The sequence below is a fragment of the Tamandua tetradactyla genome, chromosome 22, assembly GCF_023851605.1.
Source record: "Tamandua tetradactyla isolate mTamTet1 chromosome 22, mTamTet1.pri, whole genome shotgun sequence".
NCBI classification, from domain to species: Eukaryota; Metazoa; Chordata; class Mammalia; order Pilosa; family Myrmecophagidae; genus Tamandua; species Tamandua tetradactyla.
In genome coordinates this window covers 6541483-6552363 of record NC_135348.1, presented here as the reverse complement: position 1 = coordinate 6552363, position 10881 = coordinate 6541483, and the positions used below count along the sequence as shown (strand labels likewise).

General features: G+C 36.3%; 1 pseudogene; it reads right to left on the bottom strand.

Annotated features, from left to right (window-relative positions):
* Window positions 1–811: 811 nt before the first annotated feature.
* LOC143665962 (heat shock protein HSP 90-beta pseudogene) lies at window positions 812–1931 on the bottom strand (annotated as a pseudogene).
* Between the last annotated feature and the right edge of the window lie 8950 nt (window positions 1932–10881).

The following is a 10881-nucleotide window of genomic DNA, read 5'->3' as shown; positions in this document are numbered from 1 at the left end:
GGCTACTGAAACACAGTTCAACAGTTTCAGGTACTTCCCTCCAGCCATTCCAATGCGCCATAAACTAAAAAGGATAGTTATATAATGCATAATAATAACCTCCAGGATAACCTCTCAACTCTGTTTGAAATCTTTCAGCTTCTGAAACCTTATTTTGTTTCATTTTTCTCTTCCCCCTTTTGGTCAAGAAGTTTTTCTCAATCCCATAATGCCAGGTCCTGGCTCATCTTGGGAGTTCTGTCCCATGTTGGCAGAGAGATTTATATTCCTGTCTTCCTCACTTTAAAACAATATATATTTTTCTTTTCTTTTATTAAATTAAATTGCTGCAGGGGTGGGGGTTGGATGTGCTGTGGTTGACTAAAAGACATACTTTGGAGAACAGACATTACTTACAGGTTATGACACAAACAAATGAGAAAAGGAGCCTGACTTGCTGTACTCAATGACAACCTAGTCTTAGATAAAAGCCAGGGGAACGGCTGGGCCACGGTGGCTCAGCAGGCAAGAATGCTCACCTACCATGCCAGAGGAACCGGGTTTGATTCCCAGTGCCTGCCCATGTAAAAAAAAAAAAAAAGCCAGGGGAACTTGAAAAACAGCATTCATTATATCCACAAAGGAAGGCAGAACTATATAAAATTGCATCTTCTTTTTTTTTTGCATGCTTTAATTTTAGAAGAAAATAAAACAAAAACAAAAAACTCACAATACAAAATATCCAACCCCATTGTCAAATGGTATGGGACTCATGGCCCTTGCAACTCTCATTAGAAACAAGGATAGAAAAGGGGAAAAAACCCACTAGATGTCAGTAGATGAAGCCAGATGGGACAGGGATACTTGGGCTGATGTGAGAACCAGGGAAACGCAATAGAGTGGGTACAAGATTTGTGAGTAGAAACACGTATTCCACTTTTTCCATATGAGATGAATCTTTGTCATCCTCAAAGGGGAGGGCTCTATCAAGAAAGCAGCACTGAGTTCCTCTGCTGTCCCTTCATCTCCATCAATGTCTAAACCTAGCTTGATCATGCAGTAGTTTGAGTGGGTCTGGGGATCCTCAAGGAAGAAGCCAGAGGAGAGCAGTGTAGTTTCAAACAACAGCACCATCTCAGGCCCTTGACTCCTTGTCATTCTTGTCTGCCTCAGTCTTCTGCCATGGCATGTTCACAATGGGATAATCAGGGTTGATCTCCAGGTGCTTTTTGGCCATCATATAGCTCATTGTGGAGTTGTCCCAAAGCACCCGGGTTTTCATGATCCACTCCATGTTGGTTGTCCAGCCATATGAACTAGTTATAATGCAGCAGGGGGAAGACACAAGCCTATTGGAGATTGCCACCTTCTCAACCTTTTTATCTGAGATTTCCTTCATAAGCTTGCAGAGGTTTTCAAACTTGGCTTTGCTGTCCTCCATTTTCTCCTTCTCTTCCTCTCCCTCACTTTTTTTTTGGCATAGGCAGGCTCCAGGAATTGAACCTGGGTCTCCGGAATGGCAGGCGAGAATTCTGCCACTAGGCCACTGTTACACTACCCTGTCCCTCACTTTTGAAGGACAATTTTGGCAGATAAAGAATTCTTGGCTGGCTATTTTTTTCTTTCATTACTTTAAATACGTTGTACAATTACAACATATTTAATCGATACGTAAACTTATTGCAGTTCGCTTTTCTGGAATGAATCTCTTGACTCTTGCTGCTTTAATGATTTTCCTTGCCATTTAACATTCTGATCAGCGTGTGTCTTGGAGAAGGTCTCTTAGGATTTATAGTATTTGAAGTACCTTCTACTTCTTGGACAAAAATATTTATGTCTTTCACAAGAATTGGAAAAAATTAGACCATTATTTACCAATATATTCTTTCTGGCCCTTTTTCCTTCTTTTCTCCTTCTGGAACACTCATGATGAGCATCTTTGTGCACTTCATGTTGTCATTCAGATCACCGACATGCTTCTCAATTTTTTCTGTTTATTTCTCTATCTGTATAATTCCTATTGTCCTATGTTCTAGTTCACTGATTTCTATTCTGCCTATTTAAATCTGCTGTTGTATGCCTCCAGTGTATTTTTTTTTTCTGCATGGGCAGGCACTGGGAATCAAACCTGGGTCTCCAGCATGGCAGGCAAGAACTCTGTCTGCTGAGCCACTGTGACCCAGCCTCTACTGTATTTTTAATCTCTTCTATTGTGCTTCTTCTTTCTATAATTTCTGTTATGTTTTTTGGTTTTACTTTCAAATTTTTATATTTGTTCACCTGGTATTTTCTTAATATCCTTTAACTCTTTAGCCATATTTCCCTTCATATCATTTAATTGATTTAATACACTTGTTTGAACATCTTTGTCAGTTGTTACAAATTCTCTGTCCCTTCTGAAGTTTTAATTTATTCCTTTGAGTGGGCCATGTCTTCTTGTGTCTTAGCATGGCCTGTAACTTTTTGCTGATATCTAGGCATCTGGTTATTTTGATGGATTTACTCTGAAAGACAGTTTCTCCCTCTTGTCTAGGGTTTTATGGTAGATTGGCTTTGTGATAAGGCTCTTCTTTGATTCTTGGTTCAATTTATTCTACACAACTGGGATTAATCATCTTTAAGTGATCAGATGTTTTTCATCTCTTATTCATCTGATTCTTGCCCTAGATATGTGGTACAATGTTTTAAGATTGTGCTGTTTGTGCAATTGTTTTGCCCCCAGAAGAATGCTTCTTTTCCTTTGTTCCTTCTCCAGAAATCTTGATCTGTTCTGTTTGTTTTTGCTTCATTTCTATAGTTGTTTTCCCCTCTCCTTTCATTTCCTCTAGCTGCTTTTGTCTAGAGGTAAAATTCTGGATGTTAGATAACCCTGGACTTTCAATATTTCCTTAAAAAAGTCAATATTTCCCTGCCAGAACAGGGCTGGGGCCCATGAAGGGGGTGCAGACCAGCTCCAAAAAAGACTTGGGGAGAGTGTCAGAAGAACATTAAAAGCCTTTTTGATGATTCCCCAAAGCTGTGCTTCCCTGGCCTTCTCAGCATATGGCCCCCTTTAGCAATCTGTTCACAGCCCTAAGGAGGCTCTAAGTCTTTAAACCTCCACCACTTGCACTTGTGTCAGAGGCAGTATTGAAACTACGGCCACTGCTATCCCCATCTGGGGCACGCTGAAGCAGCACCTCAGAGCTGGTACCTAGTGATCTGAATTTGCCAATCAAAAACCATGGTCATTATTGTTCAGCTATGCCTTTTCCCCCATTCTTGGGAAAAAGAATTTCACATCCCTCTCCATCCACATAGCCAGCCAGGTACCAGATCCCAAGATCTTACCTCGAGAGTTGGGAATGGGCACTGGCAGTAACAATGCAGTGGGCTACTCACAGTCTTGACCGAAATTTCTAAGCCTCTTCAGTCTACTCTTCCCTGTAAACTGTAGAGTGTCCCCTTTGCCCTCCAGGTCCCCATGAAAGTTGTTTTAGACAGTTTCTGCCTTTTCACCAGATGTTTTAGAGGAGGAGTGAGTTCTTGAGCTCCCTACTTCACCATCTCCTCAGAAAATTCTCTCAGTTCTTTCTATGTACAGTTTTCATATATTTCTTTGTATTTGCCACAGCACTTAAATTTAGCATTCAAAGCCTATAACAATCACATTCGATTTGATAAAACTGAACTTCAAAAGCATATATATACATTGTTCCAGTACTTTTCCATCCCCCACTTTTTTGTCATAATTTTAACAAATTATATCTTTATACTTTGTGCATTCAAAACTATAGGTGAATCATTACTTTTTATACATTTTCATTTTAGAACCTGTAAGAATTAAAAAGTAGAGTTACATACCAAAAGAGAAAATACAATGCACTGGCATTTTTATCATTACCCATTTGGTGACCTTTACCAGAGGTCTTTATTTCTTTATCCTGTTTTTCTTTTCTATTTTTTTTTTTTTTTTACATGGGCAGGCACCAGGAATTGAACCTGGGTCCTCTGGCATCACAGGCAAGCATTCCTTGCTCCTGCTGAGCCATCTTTATCCTGCTTTGATCCACTGTCTAGTGTCCTTTTCTTTCAGTTTGAAGAACCCCCTTTAGCATTGCTTGTAGGGCAGGCCTAGCAGTGATGAATGAACAGCATCAGTTTTTGTTCATCTGGGAATGTTTTTATCTCTCCCTCGTATTTGAAAGACAGTCTCACTGGATATAAAATTCTTGGTTGGCAATTGTTTTCTCTTAACACTTTAAATATTTCATCCCACTATCTCCTTGACTCCATGGTTTCTGATGGGTAACTGACATTTAATCCTATTGAGTCTTACTCGTACATAACACATGGTTTTGCTCTTGCAGCTTTTAGGACACTTTCCTTGTCATTTGGTTCTGATAGTTTGACTACTTGGTATCTGGCTTGGTTCTCTCCAGGTTTATCCTGTTTGGGGTTTGCTTGGTCACTTCAGCATTTATATTCATGGTTTTCATTAAATTGGAAAGCTTTTGTGGTTCTTTTTTTTTTTTTTTGGATGGGCAGGCTCTAGGAATCAAACCCAGGTCTCCAGCTTGGCAGATGAGATTTCTGCCACTGAGCCACTGTTTCACCCCCTAAATTGGGAAATTTTTGTTATTTTTTCTCTGAATATTCCTTATGCCCTTTGTCTCTTTCTTGTCCTCCTGGAAATCCTATAATTAATTGATTAGCATGTTTAATGGTGTGCCACAGGTCTTTGGCACTACTCACTTTCTCACTACTTTTTCTTTCTGTTCCCAAGCCTGAATCATTGCAATTGCCTTTTCTTTGAGTTCACTGATCCTTTCCTCTATCAGGTCTAATCTACTGTTGAAACCCTCTAGATAATTTTTTTTATTTCGGTTATTGCAGTCTTTCACTCCAGTATTTCTGTTTGGTTTCTTTTTTTTTTTTTTAATTCTATTTCTTTATCGAGATTCTCATATTGCTCATTAATTGCTTTTCTGTTATCCTTTATTTCTTACTCTGTTTTCTTTTATGTCTTTGAGTGTATTGACGAACATTTAAAATAAAGTTTTTGTTATATCCAAAGTCCTGTCTCCTTTATCAATGGTTGCTTTTACCATTGTTTATGATGCATCATCAGACTCACAGAATCACTTGCCCTGGATCATTTATATTCCTCTTCTATATTTTCACTGGAGTGTTATTTACTATCTATATATTTGTCATATTCTGTATTACAATACTTATGTGGTCACGTTTTTAGCTTCTTTTCTGCTTCAGTGAATTGCTGTTGAGGCACTGATAACATTTTTGAGAACAGAGGATGTACTACAGTGCAATAACTACAGAAACCACAGTTGTTAAAACACATTCAATAATATGTAAATAATACGACACTCTATAAACCGAGACAAAAGACATTCTGGTGAATCAGTGTTGACTGAGAACACTAACTTCAGTACTGCATTTTTAGTAAAAAAAATGTACATTAAAATAGATTTTAAGAATATATTAGGATATGTAAAGGTATACTTAAAATGTGTTAAACAAATGACAATAAAATTTATCAATAAAATGTCAATAAAAATCTTTTTCTTTTAGCTGATAATCTGTGTAGCACTTGCTTAATAGAATTCCACTGATCATCATTAATCTGTGATATGTATTTTGAGACATACTGCTTACTACTAAACTGATATTCAAGTAATATAGATTTTTAGTGACGTATGTATGATATTTTCTGTGAAACACTTCTCTGACTTTAGGTGTGCATGTGTGTGTATGTTTTAAAGTGGTAGTAAGGCAAATGAATGCAGCAGGAATTTCCTTTATTTATTTTATTTATTAATTAGCAAACACTTATATAGCACTTACTATGTGCCAAGTGGTGTACTTTTAAATTATTAACTAATTTAATCTTTATAATAGCACTATGAAGTATGTACTTTTATTTTTCCTGTTTTTTGCAAATGAGGAAGCAGAAACCTGTAGAGTTCAAGAAACTTACTGTTAAATAGAAGAACTGGAATTCAATCCAGACAGTTCAGGCTTCAGATCATCTTCTGTAAACACGTCTTGGTTGCAATACAATCATTTTGTAAATCATTGAATTTTCAGTAACTTGTTGCCTTAGATTGTTCTCATGAAGAGTAGATGAGATGAAAAACCATTGTTTAATAGCAGCCAGTTAGAACTAATTGCCAGTACAACAGGTAAGCAGAAGCCAATGAAGTCAGATTTGAAAATAATAAGCCAATTGGTATTATTTGACTGCTCAGGAGTTGAACACTATGACTCTTTTCAGTTTTGAAAATGGAATAAAGAACTTCATTTGGTGAAGTCAAATATCGATTTACACTTGTTGGTAGTAGAATTTTAAAAGAAATTCAAAGTTTAAAGATATGAATATGTACTCACATCAGTTTAGTTTCTTACAGATAATGAGAAAAATAAGTAACCACAGTTCAAAAGGCTACTTTGCAAATAAGAGTTTATAACAGCAGGTGTATTTTCTTTTACATGCAAAGGATATAACAAGGTGTGTTGCAAGTGACCCTTTAAGTATTTATAGTTTTAATATGTCTTCTTGGCTACATTTTTATTTGTTTTCAGATAATTTTGCTTAGTAAACTAAAATGTTAACTCCTGTGTTTCAATATTACTCATCTATGTTTCTAAACACACACTAATGAAATTTGAATGCCCTTAAGCAATCTCCTAGATGTATAATATAACATAAACAATAATAATTATTTCAGGCTATGTATTTATAGTTCAAACTATGCATTTAACATGACGTGACATGGTTATAATATCCAAGGAAATGTGAGCCACTAAAGATAGACTTTATTATGCATGTGTGTGCATATGTGTGGATGACTTGTGAACTCATTCTCATCAGTTTAGAATCACTTCCTGTAAGTCAAGGGAAGTAAGTGATGAATTAAATCCTCTTAACACTTCTATTAGAAGTTTCCTATTTTTAGTGATACATATATTATTTTGCCTAAAGCTGTGAGTGGTCCAGAGTAAAGAAAAAGATGTTTTAATTGACAACATATGTATTTGTATTCCAGATCAAGAATTCAAATCAGCCATCAAAGTTTACACACCAAAGCTTATATTCTTTCTTAAATCAAAGTAGTAGTATTTCATGTTATAATAGATATGTCAGCTAAGATTAAGTGAAAATTTCAGTTAATTTCCATGATGGCAGGGGCCTCTTGTTCATTGCTTTAACCTCAGGGCCTGAAAAATGCCTGACGTGTATTAAATATTCCAAAAATGTATGGATGAATGAATGTATGCAAGGATGATGGGCTAGAAGGACTTTTCAATTCAAAAAGAGTGTTTTATATTCTCCAAATCTTTCCTTAAAATGAAATTATTTTAAGCAAAAACATGCTAAGGGCTTCAGGGACTATCCTGTCATGCTCTAGAATAGAGTTTTGTTTATTTTTTTTCAAGAAAATTTAGATCTTGTGGCTGAGAACTGTGCAACCTTAAGGAGTAAGTAGCTTTCTATATAGTTAATTTTTTTCAGTGTTAGGTTTTGCTAAATGAGCTGTTAGCCAAGTGCAAGGAAAAGTGTTATCAGTAAGATAAAATTCTATTTTCAAATGAAGCAACAGAATAAATGGAAGTAGATATGTATAAGCTGTAGTTTTCTCAGAGGGTTTGAAACTTCCCTATCGATATGTTATGGGGGACTCGGACAAAGTGCTAAAATTTTAGATCTGAAAAAAGGACACTTTGTTTTAGGACATTGATAAAAATGAAAGCAAATAACAAATACTAATTAAGAATTTGGGAAAAATCTGCATTGAACATATATACTCTTTAAAACCATGATAAAGCAATCTCTGACTGCAGGTTTTCATTGTTATAAAAATGCCTCAGAATGCTCAGTCTGTTGGAGACAGTTGATGGAATCTGCTAATCTATGCCATGATGTAATTGCTTTTTGGGTTCATCAGATTTGTTTATTTGGTCAAGGTGCAAAAAGTCTACAGTAATGCTTAAAAGATAATTAAGTTTGTTGTACTTGTATCAATGAAGAAAGATAATGAAATGGAGATAGGTTCAGAAGATAAGTTTGAGAAGTAAATTGATGTTAATCTTCAAACATATGGGCAATTATCAGGCAGACCAATTTTTATTTTCTTTCTAGCATAGAAAGAAAATGGGTTTGGTCAATTGTTCAGCAAATATTAAGTGCTTGTCTTTGCAGGGTACTGTGCAAAATTCTGAAAGTGACGGAGAAATAAATATCAAATGCAATTTTAAAAACTTGATTATTACTATGTATAAGTGCATGGATGTGTATAATTTTTTCTTGGTTTGTTTTTGAGGAGCAGGTAGCATCTCTTCTATTTTGGCGTTTTGATCGGAACCAGAAAGCCTCCTGATCTTTAGACAGATGTGTCAACTGAGAATATAGAGAACATTTCCAGTCTCTTCTGCTATTAGATGTGGTCATGTGACTAAGTTCTGATAATGAGACAGGAACATATGTAGTACATGTAATCTCTAGAAAGTGCTCTGAAGGGGAGGAAATGCATCTCATTCTCTCCTGCAGGCTGAAACGTGGAGCTGGAATAAACCCCACAGGTGGAAGCCTCAAGATAAGGGTGCTAGATTTCCTCACTATCCTATATGGTGCTGAGAAATAGGTGACGCTTATTTAACACGTTTGCTTCCATTTGTGTAAAATTGTTAATAAAGAAATCGACAGTGCCCAAAATATTAATGACTCCCTTTAAAAACGAACAGCACAAAACCATATTTGGTAAGCCTGCCTGATGATTATGGAACCACCATAACCAGTCCTGGACTGGACACATTATTTTGAAAAAATTTTTTTAGGACTGGACACATTTTTTTGAAAAAAAAAATTTTTTAAAAAAATTTTTTAGTCTGCTGCTGATACCCGCTCTTGTTTTCCACCATTGTTTGGGATTTATTCTTAAATATATTTCTGTTACTTCCCTGAATTTTGGGGGCAGACATGAGAAATATAGATGGGTCAGTCTCTCATTATAAACTGAAGTGACACTGTTTAGCAGGTCACTGGGATTTGAGGTCAACCCCTCCCCCCTTTTTAATTAAACAACCATAAAGGAAAAAATGCATTTATTACCACAGGCTTATGTATTTACTTATTTATTTTTGCACGGGCAGGGACAGGGAATTAAACCCAGGTCTCCGGCATGGCAGGCGAGAACTCTGCCACTGCGCCACCATTGCCTGCCCAGGCCTATGTATTTTAAATGCATTTTGTTTTTGTCTCTTTCAAAAAAAATGTTTCTGTGAATTTCACGACAGGTATAGATAAGAGGAATAAGGTTAAAGAAGGGTGCTTGAAAGAACAGTTGATACGAATGAGATTCTGCTTAAATAAAGAAGTAGCATCCCTACTGTAAAGTTAAAAGTTGGCGCAGCTATTTTGAGATTTATACAGAAGAGCATTCATTTAATCCGTAGCCCAGTTTTGCCAAGATTCCTAAAATCACATTTTTGGCGTTAATCTGCATCTCCCCAGTTGTGTAATCTTAGATTAGTGAGTTGGAAACTCAAAGGGGGTCACCTATTGACAGAATCAGCTGTCTCTTTCTATGTATTTGTTCCATTGTGGCAACCTCTCCAATACTGCTTACCTGTAATGTGGTCACTTCTTTAAAAAACTTATGAACGTTGACATAATTTCCAAAGATTATTCTTCTACAAGGAAATAGTTCAGGCACTACAAAAATTTGGTTTTTAGCAGAATCCATCTAGTTGTCAATCATGATTAGGCAGATTATCCAGTTTTTAGAAAAAATTACCAGAATGCATCAAGGCTTCCCAAGACCATTTGCAGACTCAGTGGTCTTCTAGGACTCCCAGAATGCAGCACACAGCAGTACTTACAGCTGTGGTATTACAGCCAGAGGCTACAGGGCAAAAGCAGCAAAGGGGAAATGTACATGTTGCGACATCTTTAGGAAACCAGGCTCAACTTCTGAGAGTCCTTTCCCAGTGGAGCCACACAGGATGCACTTAATTTCTCCAACAACAATTTGTAAGGATACGTGTGAAATGTTTTCTACCAGGAAAGCTCATTAGACACTTGATGCTGGTGATTTTATTGAGGTCTGTTCACGTAGATACCCTCTATCTAGCACGTACCAAAATTCCAGACTCCCTCAAGAGAAGGAGGTGTTAAGCATAAACCACAGTGTTTGTGCAAACAGTTCAGGCACAGTAAACCACCCTTATCAATTAGAAAATGGTGGGAACACTCCTGAAATTCAAGTTCACAGGAGCCAACTTGCAAATAGGTCTTTCTAAGGACAGGTAGCTGTCTCAGCTCAGGGTTTGCATACCAGATCACTTCCTCCCTACTGAGTGGGTTATTAGTATTCTGTCCTCTTTTAGTATCTCCTTCAAACAATGAATTGGAGAAGGCAAAAGAAATTAGTCTTATTTGTATTTTCATGAGCCAATATTTTAAATATTTAGTAGACAAACATGTTGGAAAAAAAATATATATATTATTTGTATTTACCATACGTTTACATATGTTCAGCTACAAGTTTTCCTCCCCTGTTCTTGCATAAGAAAATTAAGGATTAACTTTATGTATTAACATATTCCGCTACTTCATTGGATTTTTAATTTGTTAGTTACTATTATTAATAATTCCTTTTTTTGTAAAATAAACATTTAATTATAAGATAATTGTGAATTAACATGCAGTTGTAAGAAATAATGCAGAGAGAGCTCACATGCCCTTCACCTGTTTTCCCTCAATGGTATTATCTTATATAACTATAAGACAATAATATCACAATCAGGAAATTGACATTGGGACAATCCACAAATACTCAGATTTCATCAGTTATGCACGCATTTACATGTATGTGTCCCATGTAATTTTATCCTACGTGTAGA